Source organism: Apium graveolens, chromosome 4 (assembly GCF_009905375.1).
Source record: "Apium graveolens cultivar Ventura chromosome 4, ASM990537v1, whole genome shotgun sequence".
NCBI classification, from domain to species: Eukaryota; Viridiplantae; Streptophyta; class Magnoliopsida; order Apiales; family Apiaceae; genus Apium; species Apium graveolens.
In genome coordinates, this window is record NC_133650.1 from 245,759,538 (window position 1) to 245,772,102 (window position 12,565).

Here is a 12,565-nt window from a genome sequence, read left to right on the forward strand (position 1 = left end):
GATGAGTCAATGGCCCTGATTGTCAAGAGATTCTCCAATGTCAGATTCTAGAGGAATCCCAAGTTCAAGTACAAGTCCAACTACAACAGGTTCCAGAAAGGTGGATCTTCATCCTCTAACACCAGCAGTGGTGGGTACAAAACAGGGATGGTTGATCGAAACACCATTTGATGCTTCAACTGCAATGAGTTGGGACACTTTGCCACATAATGCAGGAAGCCAAAACAAGTTAGGAAGAATTCTTACGATTCTAATCAGAAGAGTAAATCTGAAAGGGCTTACCTGGCAAAGGGAAGAAGCTGGGATGATACTGACAGTAAAGATGAAGAAGTTGGGAATCTTGCTCTCATGGCTAGTGATGCAAACACCTCATCGTCAAGAAAAGAGGTAAAATTTACTGATGCTGAATTAGTTTATCATCTAGGAGGTTCCTTAGATTGTGCTCGTCGTGATAATGAAATGTTAAATCAAAAAATCAAAGACCTTGAGAAAGAGGTCAATGAATTAAGACTTGTGCACATTAATCAAGATAAATTAAAAGAACAAGTATCTTTTCTAGAGAATAGAGTTGACTGTTATAGACAACTCGAAACTATTCTCAAAGACAAGATCACCGGTCTTGAGGCTAAGGTTAAAGCTTACTTTAATTCTTGTTTGAAGTCCAAAGAGTTTTACAATAAGCAAGCTGTTTATCAAACATCTGGAATAGGTTATGATTACAATGTTGCTATTGGAAAATTAGGCATAAACTCCCCTCCTCATGTCTGTGCTAAAGGCAGGGAAGTACCACATGTGCTTAAGGGTGTTGATGAACCCCTCTATAAAGAATCAATTGCTGAACCATTTGATGAGACCTCATTTATTATTCAAGAAGAAATCTGTGCTGAAGATCATGCTAATGAGAAAGCTGTTTCCAAGTCAAGTGTGTCAAAGGTTCCAGTCAAAGTTGTGAAAACAACTGAGACTAACTCAGACACACATGAGTTGGATAACACAAATGCCATGTCTACCATGCATAAGTTGCCTATTGTTAATCCCTCTCATAAAGCATGTGGTGTTCCTGATTGTATGTCTTGTGCTTTTAATTTGATGTATGCTTATTTTAATGGTAAGTATGTTTCTAATGATAAGACTACTCCTCGTCAGCATGTGAATAACAGGAAGCATGATAGGTCTAAGACTGCTAGTCCTCCTAAAGCTAGAAAGGAGACATTTGTGCCTAAGCCTAAACAGAAATTTGTCAAGGCTGTTCACAAGGTTAAATGTCCAGTCATTGAGAAAGTTGAGAACATTAAAATTAAGAATGTTGTTTTCCCTAATAAAGGCCAATTTTACAAGTATACCGGACCCAGCCAAGCTTGGGTTCCGAAGAAGGTCTAATCCATTTGTATTGCAGGGCATTAAACAGGTACAACCGGTAGTGTGGATTCTTGACAGCGGATCGTCAAGACATATGACCGGAGATAGAGCCCTGCTATCAATGTGGTTGAGAAAGCTGGCCCAGTGGTTACCTTTGGAGATAACATCAAAGGTTTAACTGAGGGACATGGCTGTTTGCTAGCTGGAAATGTTATCATTGAAAATGTGTATGTTGTGCAAGGACTTGGACACAATCTGCTTAGCATTAGTCAGTTCTGTGACAACGGCTATAATGTTTTATTTGACAAGCTGAAGTGTCAGATTTTGCACAAGAAAAATGAAAAACCCTCCTTGATGGGAATCCGGAAAGGAAAAAACCCTCCTTGATGACAACGGCCCTCTTTTTGGACAACTTAAGCCTTTGTGAGTCAGGAGTACTTCTAAAAGTTTTTCCTTTGTCAGGATTTGTCTTGTTAGAAGCAGATTTAGTAGAACCAAGAGAATTAAGAACACAAGAAACTTTATTAAATTTAGGCAAAGGTTCATAATAGTTGTGATATAGCTTATGATAAGAACTACAAGTATAAATCGAATGCCAACTACTACCACAATGAAAACAAGGATTTTATGGTTGACTGATCTACCCCTAACATCAGACTTAGGAATAGTAGTTTTCATTTTCTTACTCCTCCTGCAATCAATAGCAAGATGATTAGTATTCCCACAGTTAAAACAAGTTTTTTCAGAAGCATTGGGAATAACCTTATAATTAGAATCCTTAAAAATACCTTACTTACCATTCCTATTTCTTTTAGGACTTTTTACTTGAGGCTTGTTAGTAACCTCAGATAATTTCTTTTTCAATTGTCTTTTAGACAAAAGTCCTATGTTCTTTTCTTTCTTAATAGTCTTAATGGTTTCCTTGTTTTCCTTTCTTTGAGATTTATCACTTACTAATTTTTCTTGTGATGCTGATGTTGAACCCTTTTCAAAGATAGATTTGGGTTCATCGGTTTCTAAAGAGATAAACTTAACATGAGTTTTAAGGGTAGTCTCATTCTCAGTGTCAACATCCTTAATTGCATCTACATAACCAAGACATTCTTTCCAGTTTTTCTTAGATAGCATCTCATGAACCTTTTTTCCTGAAGCCGTCCATGCATTAAGAGTTTTTTTCTCATTTTCTAATTTATTTTCTAACATACTGTACTGAGCTTCTAGTACCTTTGTTGTATGTTTAGCTTTCTCACATTCTTTCTGAATTTCAATCTGATTTACTAAGTCAGACTCCAACTGATCATTGCTAGACTTTAACATTTAATTTTCAGTTAACAGTCTATTATTCTCTAGAATCTTATTTTTAAAATTACCATGGAGAGACTTAAGAATAGATTTCAGTTCAGATATATCTTCAGTATCAAAAGAGAAGAAATAAGTTGATACCTTAGACTCAGAGGAAGCATGATCATCAAAGTTATCCATCACACATAGCATGTGTCTTCAGTTTCAGAATCAGAGGAGTCCATCCAATTCTTGCTTGATGTAATCAGGGCTTTGTTCTTCCCTTTGTCATGCTTTATCTTCTTGCACTCTATAGCAAAGTGACCAGGTTCATCACAGTTGTACCACTTGATTTTTGTCCTGTACACCTTTCCAGCTTTAGAGTCCTTTCCATCTCTTCTTCCAGTTGACTTCCTTTCATCTCCAGTGAACTTCTTCCTGCAGCTTCTATTCTTCTTAGACTTCCTGAATTGCATCCTCTTGAAACCCTTAACCAGCAATGCAACCATTTGCATGCCATCAGAATATGTCATGTTCTCATCAGTTTCAGAATCAGTATCATCATCAGAATTTGATGATAAATCATCAGTATTTGATTCTGGCAGATTATTCTTCTTCCTTGCAACTTCAACAGACCTTTCTTTTAAAGCTTTATCATTCACTTTCAAGGCAACTGATTTTCCTTTGCTGCTTTTCCTCTCCTTCCTTTGCTGGACTTCCTAGTCATGAGTTCTCAGCATTCCATAGACTTTATCCATAGTGATTATTTCTAAATCATATTGATATCGTATGATTGAAGTCTAATTCTCCCATTCTTCATTCAAGGCTCTCAGAAACTTAGTATTTGAATCATCTCGATCATACACCTTTCCCACCAAAGACAGATTGTTGAGCAGGGTCAGAAATTTGTCATAGATATCAGTGAGACTTTCATCAGGCTTGGCCTCAAAGTGTTCATATTCTTGAATTAGAATAGCCCTTCTGTTCTTCTTGATGGCCATTGTTCCTTGACATTGGGTTTCAAGACTGTTATGCAAAATGTTTCTTACCTTTGCATCTTTCAGCACAGCTACTTTCTCTTCTGGTGTCCACTCACTCTTCTCTTTCAACTGATAATGTTCAGCAACAGTAGAAGTTGCAGGCACCAGTTTTATTGGCATGTAGGGTCCATCATTAATTACATCGAGATAATATGGATATATAGCTTCCCAATGCATGAACATCTTCACCTTCCATGTAGGATATTCAGTCTTTTTCAGAATGAGGATTTTAATACTTTTATACTTGTTCAGAGACATGTTTAGATCGCTCCTGATTGTAAGTTTATCAGTAGGCTCTGATACTAATTATTGCCCAATAAAGATACAATTGTTTAAGGGGGGTTGGATACAATTGTATAAATATTTCTAACAAGTATAAAAATATAATAGTTCTTTATATTTTTGATAAAAACTGTTACAAACTCTCTCAACAAATACTGATGTTCTTGAGAGCTGCTAAGTCATACAATGCTCGAGTTAATCACAATATGATGACCTAAATTGTGTTTATATAATATACAGTTGGCACAAATCAGTCTAGGATATGCATTATCAAATACTAACAGAAAATGATACATATCTCTAACTGAATATAAAAAGTCCTATCACTCAGAACGAACAGATATCCATCCCTCAAAATAAGAAACATACTCAATCTTCACAACAGACTGCTCTTCAAATACCGATGCTTCTGCAGATACTGATGGGCATCAAATCCTGATGGCACATCAAATTCTGATGACATCCAGAACAGCCAGATCCTGAGCTTCTCCTGATCATTGAGAATCAGCACGTAACACATTAAGAATTATAAGTGGAGCCGAGGACCGAGATATAAAAGGCACAAACGGAAATAAGGGATTTGGAAAGAAAGCGAACATGACAAGTACTTATGTTTAAAGGATTAATAATAGTAGAATAAGTTGCAAGAACGATTAGTAAGTAGCGCGTATGTACGAGTCGCCATAAATGAGAACGGGATCTAACGAAATGATATAATTTTTTTATTATAGATTTCCGAGCGGACCCTAGAGAATCCTCCACCTCAAAGTACCCAGGAAAGTTCATGAACCCAACTCCATATACTGTTGTGTTGTGAAAAGATTGTTTTACTATCTTTTCCATAAATGCCATATTTGCCATGATACTAGTATTTGAGTTTTTCTCTTCAAAAGAGATTGTGTTACGATGTATATATGTCGTAGAATATTTTAACTCTACCATGAGCGTGATGTATAATTAAAGACCGAGAGTCGGTCAGAGTTTTAAACGAAAACCCGGGAGTCATTCCGGAGATGTTTTGGATGATCAAAAGTCCGTACTTGTTTTATTCCAAGGGACTCGATGTCCACTTGCGAAGTATTAAATACCTCAAAGTAATTTAAAAGGATTTCCAAAGATCATTTTCCCTCAACTATATTTAATTACTCAGACAATGAATATTATTTCAAATATTCATTTAATATAGGAGAAGTATTCTCCAACGATTATTTATCTCAAACTCGATTGATTATATTATTAAAAGATTACTCTAATTATTTAAACGTAAATTAGTTGAGGAATATTATTTCAGATATTCTTTTAAAAATATAATTATTCGAGGTCTAATTATTTAATAATAATTATTTATTAAATGATTTAATATGATTTAAAAATCATAAATCCTATTTTTAAATACTTTCTGAGTTTCAGAAAGTCATTCGAATACTTTCATATCGTCAAAAAATATTATGAAGGCATATTTTAAATATTTTGAATATAGTTTCTGTAACGACCAGGAAATTTACGTTGTATTATATCATATTTATAATAAAATATGTGTATTAATATGTCATTTATATGTGATTATCTGTTAAACCCTAATTGTTATGTGTTACGTGTATTCCGTATCATTTTTGTATTTTTAAGGTATTTTTCAGATGTTTTATATCGTATTCATAGGTTTCATTTCAAACGTTTTGCAACCCAAATAATGAATTTAAAGCCAGTATTTCAAATAAAATAATGGGCCTTATTTTTCATCAAACGGCTTTTACAGTCGCATTATTCTGAACAACTAGATATTTTATAAATTTTCTCGTTTTACGAAAAATGGCTTTTCCGGGCCCCATTGGGTGTTAAAAACCCCACAAAAATCATATTTTTATTTTTATAAAATTATAGGACTTTAATTTATACCATTTCTTTGTATTTTTGAATTATTCACAATTTTTGGGAATTTTTGGCATATATATTGTATATATAAAATATTTATAAATTAAATTTTAATACCCAAAAATTATGAAAATTAGGGCCAAATATTTTTATTAGGAATGTAATTAGCCCCTTAATTTTATTTAGGGGTATTATTTTTCATAGTATAAATAGCCTAATTTCTATTAATTAATTATTAATTAATTACAAAAAATTCAGAAAAATTCAGAAAAGGGGGATTAGGGTTCTTGGAGTTCTTGGAATCAAAGCCACTTTTGATCGTGATTATGTTAACCAAATCGAGCATGTAAGTACTCGTTGCAAAGCTTATTACTTCTATTTTATGATTCTGCTGTCGATTATATCTGTAAATTAACTGATTTTGATTTTGTGATTTTCGGGTTTAATCTTGAATTGGGTACTTTTGATTTATGCTACCGAGATGATTTTGAGTATTATGGGTGTATAGATCGTCGAATTTAGGATCGAATGACCCCGGTTTCAACAATTTATGTGTTGGTTTTGGTATCGCCGGAAACCGCCGCTACCGGCGGCCTTTCCCTTGTGTTTCCGGTCTTGAATCGCTGAAAGGGAGAGAGAGGGTTGGTCCTGTGGTGTTGTCGATGAAAAGCGAAGCAAAAGCAGCCCAAAATCGTGTGGTTTGCTGTCTGTTCGAAGTCGCCGGAAAACAGGCCGCCGGCGTCGGGTTTCCGTCCGGTTGACCCTGTTCTTCGCGACCCGGGTTCGACCCGGTTTGCAACCCGGTTTCGACCCGGGTTTGATCCTGAAACCCTAACCCTGAACCCTGATTTTGTGTTTCTGTTTTTTTTTATATATATTTATTCTATTTTTCTAAAATCAGAAATTAGTTTTAGTAATTCTAAAAATTTAATGAAAATCAGTTAAATTTTGAAAAATAGTATTATTAATTTCTAAATTATTTTATTAATTTATAAATTGGAATTTAATTATTTAATTATTTATCTAATTATTTATTAGTTATCTAATTAATTGATAATTAGGTAATTAATTAATAAATAAGGATTAAATAATACGATTAATAATCCGATAATTAGTGAATATTACGTGTAACTCGTATCTATACGAGTAGTGATTCGATAATTAAAATTATTATTCGAGCAATAATTATTCGAAGAATACCGTAATAATTATTCGTATCGAATAATTAAATACAGTTAATTAATCGATTAATTAATCGTATAGGTATAGTAATAATAGCGACTCGATAGTTATTCGAGAATTGCGAATAACTCGTAATTATACGAGTAATTGAACGATAAGTTCGATTATTGCTATTATTATTATTATTATTATTCAGACGATATTGAATTATTCGTATAATATCGTACTAATTATTCGTAACAAATAATTAAATACAGATAATTAATTTAAAGCGTATAAGTGTAATAATAACAATAATGGTTCGATAATAATGCGAGAAACGCGAATAACTCCTAGAAATACGAGTAGTGGATCGTTGCGTTGAAATATGATTCGAATAATGACTCATTTATTCAATAATTAACGTACCAGTTAATGATATCGATTATTTATTTATAAATAATTGATCTAATCGAATAAATAACGATGAGTTGTAAATATTTGTAATAAATTGTGATTAATCCCAATAATTAGGGATTAATTATCTTAAATTATTAAATAATTATTTATTAATTATTTATTAGTAATTTATTTATTAAATATTTAAAAGTGATTAATTATTTCGATAATTAATCATATAATTTTCAATAAATCATAACTTCTTCATTTTAACTCCAAAATATTATAAAAAAAATTATTTTTGACTTTGATTTTTCTTAAATAATTATTTAAAAATTATTTTAGGATTTAAAAGGTTGTAAAAATTATTTATATTGAATAATAAATTGAATTATCAGTGTTTAATTGATAATAATTCAACCGGTAGTCCGATTTGAGCGAAACGAAAACCATTTTACTCAGAAAAATGAATTCTTTTCATTAAAAATAATATGAAGACCTCATTTCTTCTCGAAATTAGTTGACTTTATTGATTGCTTGATTATCAGTCGAAATATGTGCCGAGACGAGTCCGAAAAATTCCGGAAAAATGGGAAATGAAGCAAAAGGTGATCAACGGAGCAATCAGCGAGTCGATTTTGATTCTAAAAATTATTTTAACTATAGAAATGATTATGTGCTTATGTGCTTATGTGTATTATGTGGTTAATCGAGTCCTACTTGCTTATATATAATATAAGAGTCAGTCATAAGCGCATGGGTAGATAATAGGAACGAAATGAAGTCGATTCAAGATGCAAATTGAAGTACAAAATGACTTAAACAGCCTATTTTGCTAACAGAAGCTAAGCCTTTTGCTAACAGAAGCTAAGCCAGCAAGGCAGGTCAAGTAGGGGATAGACGGAAGTGATTTAATTGCAGTAAGTCACGCATAAGGCAGGTTTCTCCCCTATTCTATTTTCCAGAATAGTGATATTCTCTTCAGATTCTTATTACATTTGCATTATTTTAATTCCTTTATTCATATCTTAGTTCAATTCTTGAATTATTCTTTTCATTTGAATTTATTATTCATATTCCAATTGTTACTCACAATTATTGATATATTCTGGTGATTAGAATATATCAAAGCATACCGATTGGTTCCAGTTGCTATTGCAGGGACTGGATAATACTACTTTTGGGATTAAGTCTACTTAATCCTAAGGACCGGGACATAACCGGATCCTTGAGATGGGCCGTAGTGCCTGGGTGACCGACGGGATCTATATAGTGATATATAGATCTGCACTGTATCCTGGCTGATCAGCAGGGTATAGCTGCGAACTTGAGTCCAGTTTAGTTCTTTTACATTCGCCAGTAATGGCCTTCTTTCTATTCTTATGAGGTTATATCTTTGCAGATATACCTGGGTTACGGATTCAATTATAATGCTTTATCACTATTTATATTTTGTGGACTTGTTGAGCAATTTTTGGCTCACCCCTTTTTGTTGTTATTCACCTTATTGTTTTCAGTTAAGAAGGAATATGAAACCCATCAGGACATAAGTGGTAAAGAAGCGGGTCAAGCCTCGGGATCCTCTCATACCCAAGGTATTGATCCCAATTCAGGAAGAAAGCTTTGAGTTGCCCGAGCAGGTGGAGTGTTGATAGATAGTATGTGTGTTTGAATAAAAGCTGAACTTAGTTTAAAAATAAATTAGACAATGGTTTGTAATAAAGAGAGTTTGTGAGATTTTAAATGTTGGTTTGTAATAAAAGTAGTTAGTGGTTCTTGTTTTCATACTTCAACCTAAAAAGGTCCTGGTTAGTGTTAAAGGGGTTTAGTTTCATTTCTTTATTATTTATTGATAAGCTTGTACAGGTTTGGTGATTAGCTCGTAACCCCCAGACTTATACCCCGGGTCTGGAGGGCGTTACAGTTTGGCATCAGAGCTGTTGGTTTGGTCCCTGAAAACAAGAACATTAGGTTTGGTCCCTGAAAATAAGAACATCAGATGGTTTTTTCTGGTTATTCTGCATCTTTCGAGAGGACAGTCACTGGGCTAGCAGCACCAGTTATACCTCCAGTATCTGAGTATATGTTTCCTCCTTTACCACCTCCACCACCATTGCCACAGGAGCCGGTACCACCAGTTCCGGGGATAGTTCATGACCCCATAGATATGTTTGATCCCTTGGAGTTCTTCGAGCCGATGGTTCCTTTACCTATTGAGCATCAGTTTATACCGGGTATTGAGCAGGAGTTACCACCACCACCATTGTTACCTCCTATACCAGTGTATGCCCCAGAGCCAGACATAGTTCAGATGATTTCAGTCGAGGGGATGAGAGAGCATGATGTGGATCTACAGCTAGGATTACCACAGCAGGGTGCAGGTATTCTGAGGGTTCCTTCCCAGGAATCAGTAGGTCAGGTTGCTCAGTCGCATATGGTACCATACCATGAGTATAGAGTCATGAGGGATGATATGGAGTATTGGCGGGCACAGTGTCGGGAGATTATGCATCTGTTTGATCAGAGGGACAGAGGACCGTTAGCGGCCCTACAGCCAGATTACTATATGAGGCAGCGACTGCAGTCAGTTTTGATGAGCGCTACTTGGGAGCTTGATGATTTGACCCATGATGGACCTCCTTCTTTTTCAGAGTTCTATCGGATATTCCGCTTGGAACGGACTTTGGTCCAGGCACTTAGAGAGGAGCTTAGGCGTATTCCTCCTGGAGTCTGAGATAGGGACAGTTGAGACAGTGACTTCAGAGTACAGATGTATATAGAGGCAGCATAGTATAACCTAGTGAGTAGTGTGTATGTGTGTACTAGTAGTTTAACCTGTAGTAGGATTTTGACCTGTAGTGGTAGTATGACTTGTAGCCGCTGTGATTACCAGCAGAGCGAGACTTTTTGTATCAAGCATTTACACCTGAGGCTGGTGTCATATATATAAACTGAACTTTCCAAATTTCTTTTATTTAAATTTCAGTCTTTAAAGTTTTACAACATTTACTTTCATTTTATTGTTTTACAGCTTTTCATATTATAATTCCTGTAGAAAAAAGGAGAAAAAAAAGAAATAGAAGAGAGAAAAGAAAAAGAACCATCATTTTATTTAACTGCTTACATTTCCAATTTTCATACTGTTTTCTTGATTTAAATCATGTTATTAATACAGGATAAATTGTTTTCCTTACATACTGTTAATTGTTTATTAAACTATTAAATAAATATCACCTGTTTTATTATCAGAAGAAGATGGCACCAAAAAGAAAGACTAGGGTTGAAACCTCTAACAGCAATTTCGAAGGTCAGACTAATGAGACCATGAACCAAATGTTCCATCTGATGCAACAACAGATGGTAATGATGCAGCAGCAGATGCAACATCAGCAACAACAGATACAACAACAAATGTTATAACAACCACCTCGTCCTGAGCCTCAATTACCACCAGCATTACCTGTTGTTACTTTTAAGCAGTTTCAGTCGGTTAAACCTCCAGAATTTGATGGGTCTACTGATCCTATTAAAGCTACCACCTGGTTAAAAGAAATAGAGAAAGCATTTGCACTAGTGAAGATAGGTGAGGACCAGAAGACTAATTTTGCTAGTTATTTGTTGAAAGGAGAGGCAAATTATTGGTGGGAATCTAAAAAGGCTTTAGAGGGTGAAGATGTTATCGCTTGGGATAGGTTTAAAGAGTTATTTTTAGAAAAGCATTTTCCTCGCTACGTAAGGAATCAGATACAGATAAAGTTTTTAGAGCTGAAGCAGGGAAGTATGTCTGTAACAGAATATGAAGCCAAATTTAATGAATTGGCTAGGTTTGTTTCGGAACAGGTAGACACTGAAGAGAAACGAGTTCAGAGATTTCAAGAGGGATTACGACCATGGATACGTGGACAAGTTGCAGTTTTTGAATTAACAACATATACCGCTGTAGTCCAGAAAGCTTTGATCATCGAAGGGGAAAGTGAAAGATCTCAACGAGACAGAGGACAGGGAAGTTTCCAAGACCCTTCCAGCAGGAAGCCGGGATTTGAAGCTCGGGCAAATTTGAATTTCAAAAGGATAGGACAGAGTACACAAAAAGCAGGTAATCATTTCCAAGCCCCCAAACAGCAGGGAATTCTTAAGGTTCCAGTGCCATATTGCAAAACTTGTGGACGCAAGCATACCGGCGTATGTATTAAAGCAGATGTGACATGTTTCAAATGCAAGCAGAAGTGGCACTACTCCAACGAATGTCCAACAGGAAAAACAGCAGAAATCACTTGCTATCAATGCGGAAAGAAAGGGCATATCGCTAGGAATTGTAAAGGACCAGTAATGGCAGCTAGTATTCCGAAAGTATTGGCATTACCTCTGCCACCGCCGCCGAATCAACCCAAAGCAAGAAATTTTAACATGACCATGAAAGAAGTAGTGCAGAGTCCAAGTGTAATTGCAGGTACGCTTTTGGTGAACTCCGTAGATTCAAAAGTATTAATCGATTCTGGAGCTACACGTTCATTTATTTCTGAAGAATTTATTGATAAGTTACATTGTGAAATCAAATGGTTAGGCGAGACGTTAATTATAAAATTAGCGAATGATGACCAAGTTCCAGTAGATCGAGTATGTCCTGTGTGTGATATAGTAATAGCTGGACATCATTTCTCTGTAGACTTAATTCCTTTTAAGCTAGGAGAATTCAATATTATTTTGGGAATGGATTGGTTAGCATGTCATAATGCTCAGATAGATTGTGCGAATAAGAAAGTTAAATTACGAACTGCGGAAAATGCAACGGTAATATTCAAGGGCGAAAAAAGCGGAATAAATTTCTCACCGTGATGCAGACTAAACGATTGTTACGCCAAGGTTGTGAAGCGTATATAGCTTACGTGTTAGATACTGAAAAAGAAAGTCCTAGAATAGAATACATTCCAGTGGTATGCGAGTTTCCAGACGTCTTTCCAGACGAGCTTCCAGGGTTACTGCCAGATCGAGAAATCGAGTTCACGATTGATCTAGCACCAGACACAGAACCAGTTTCGAAAGCTCCTTATCGAATGGCTCCAGTTGAGATGAAGGAATAGTCAACGCAACTGCAAGATCTTCTAGACCGAGACATCATACGACCTAGTGTATCCCCATGGGGTGCACCGGTATTATTTGTAAAGAAGAAG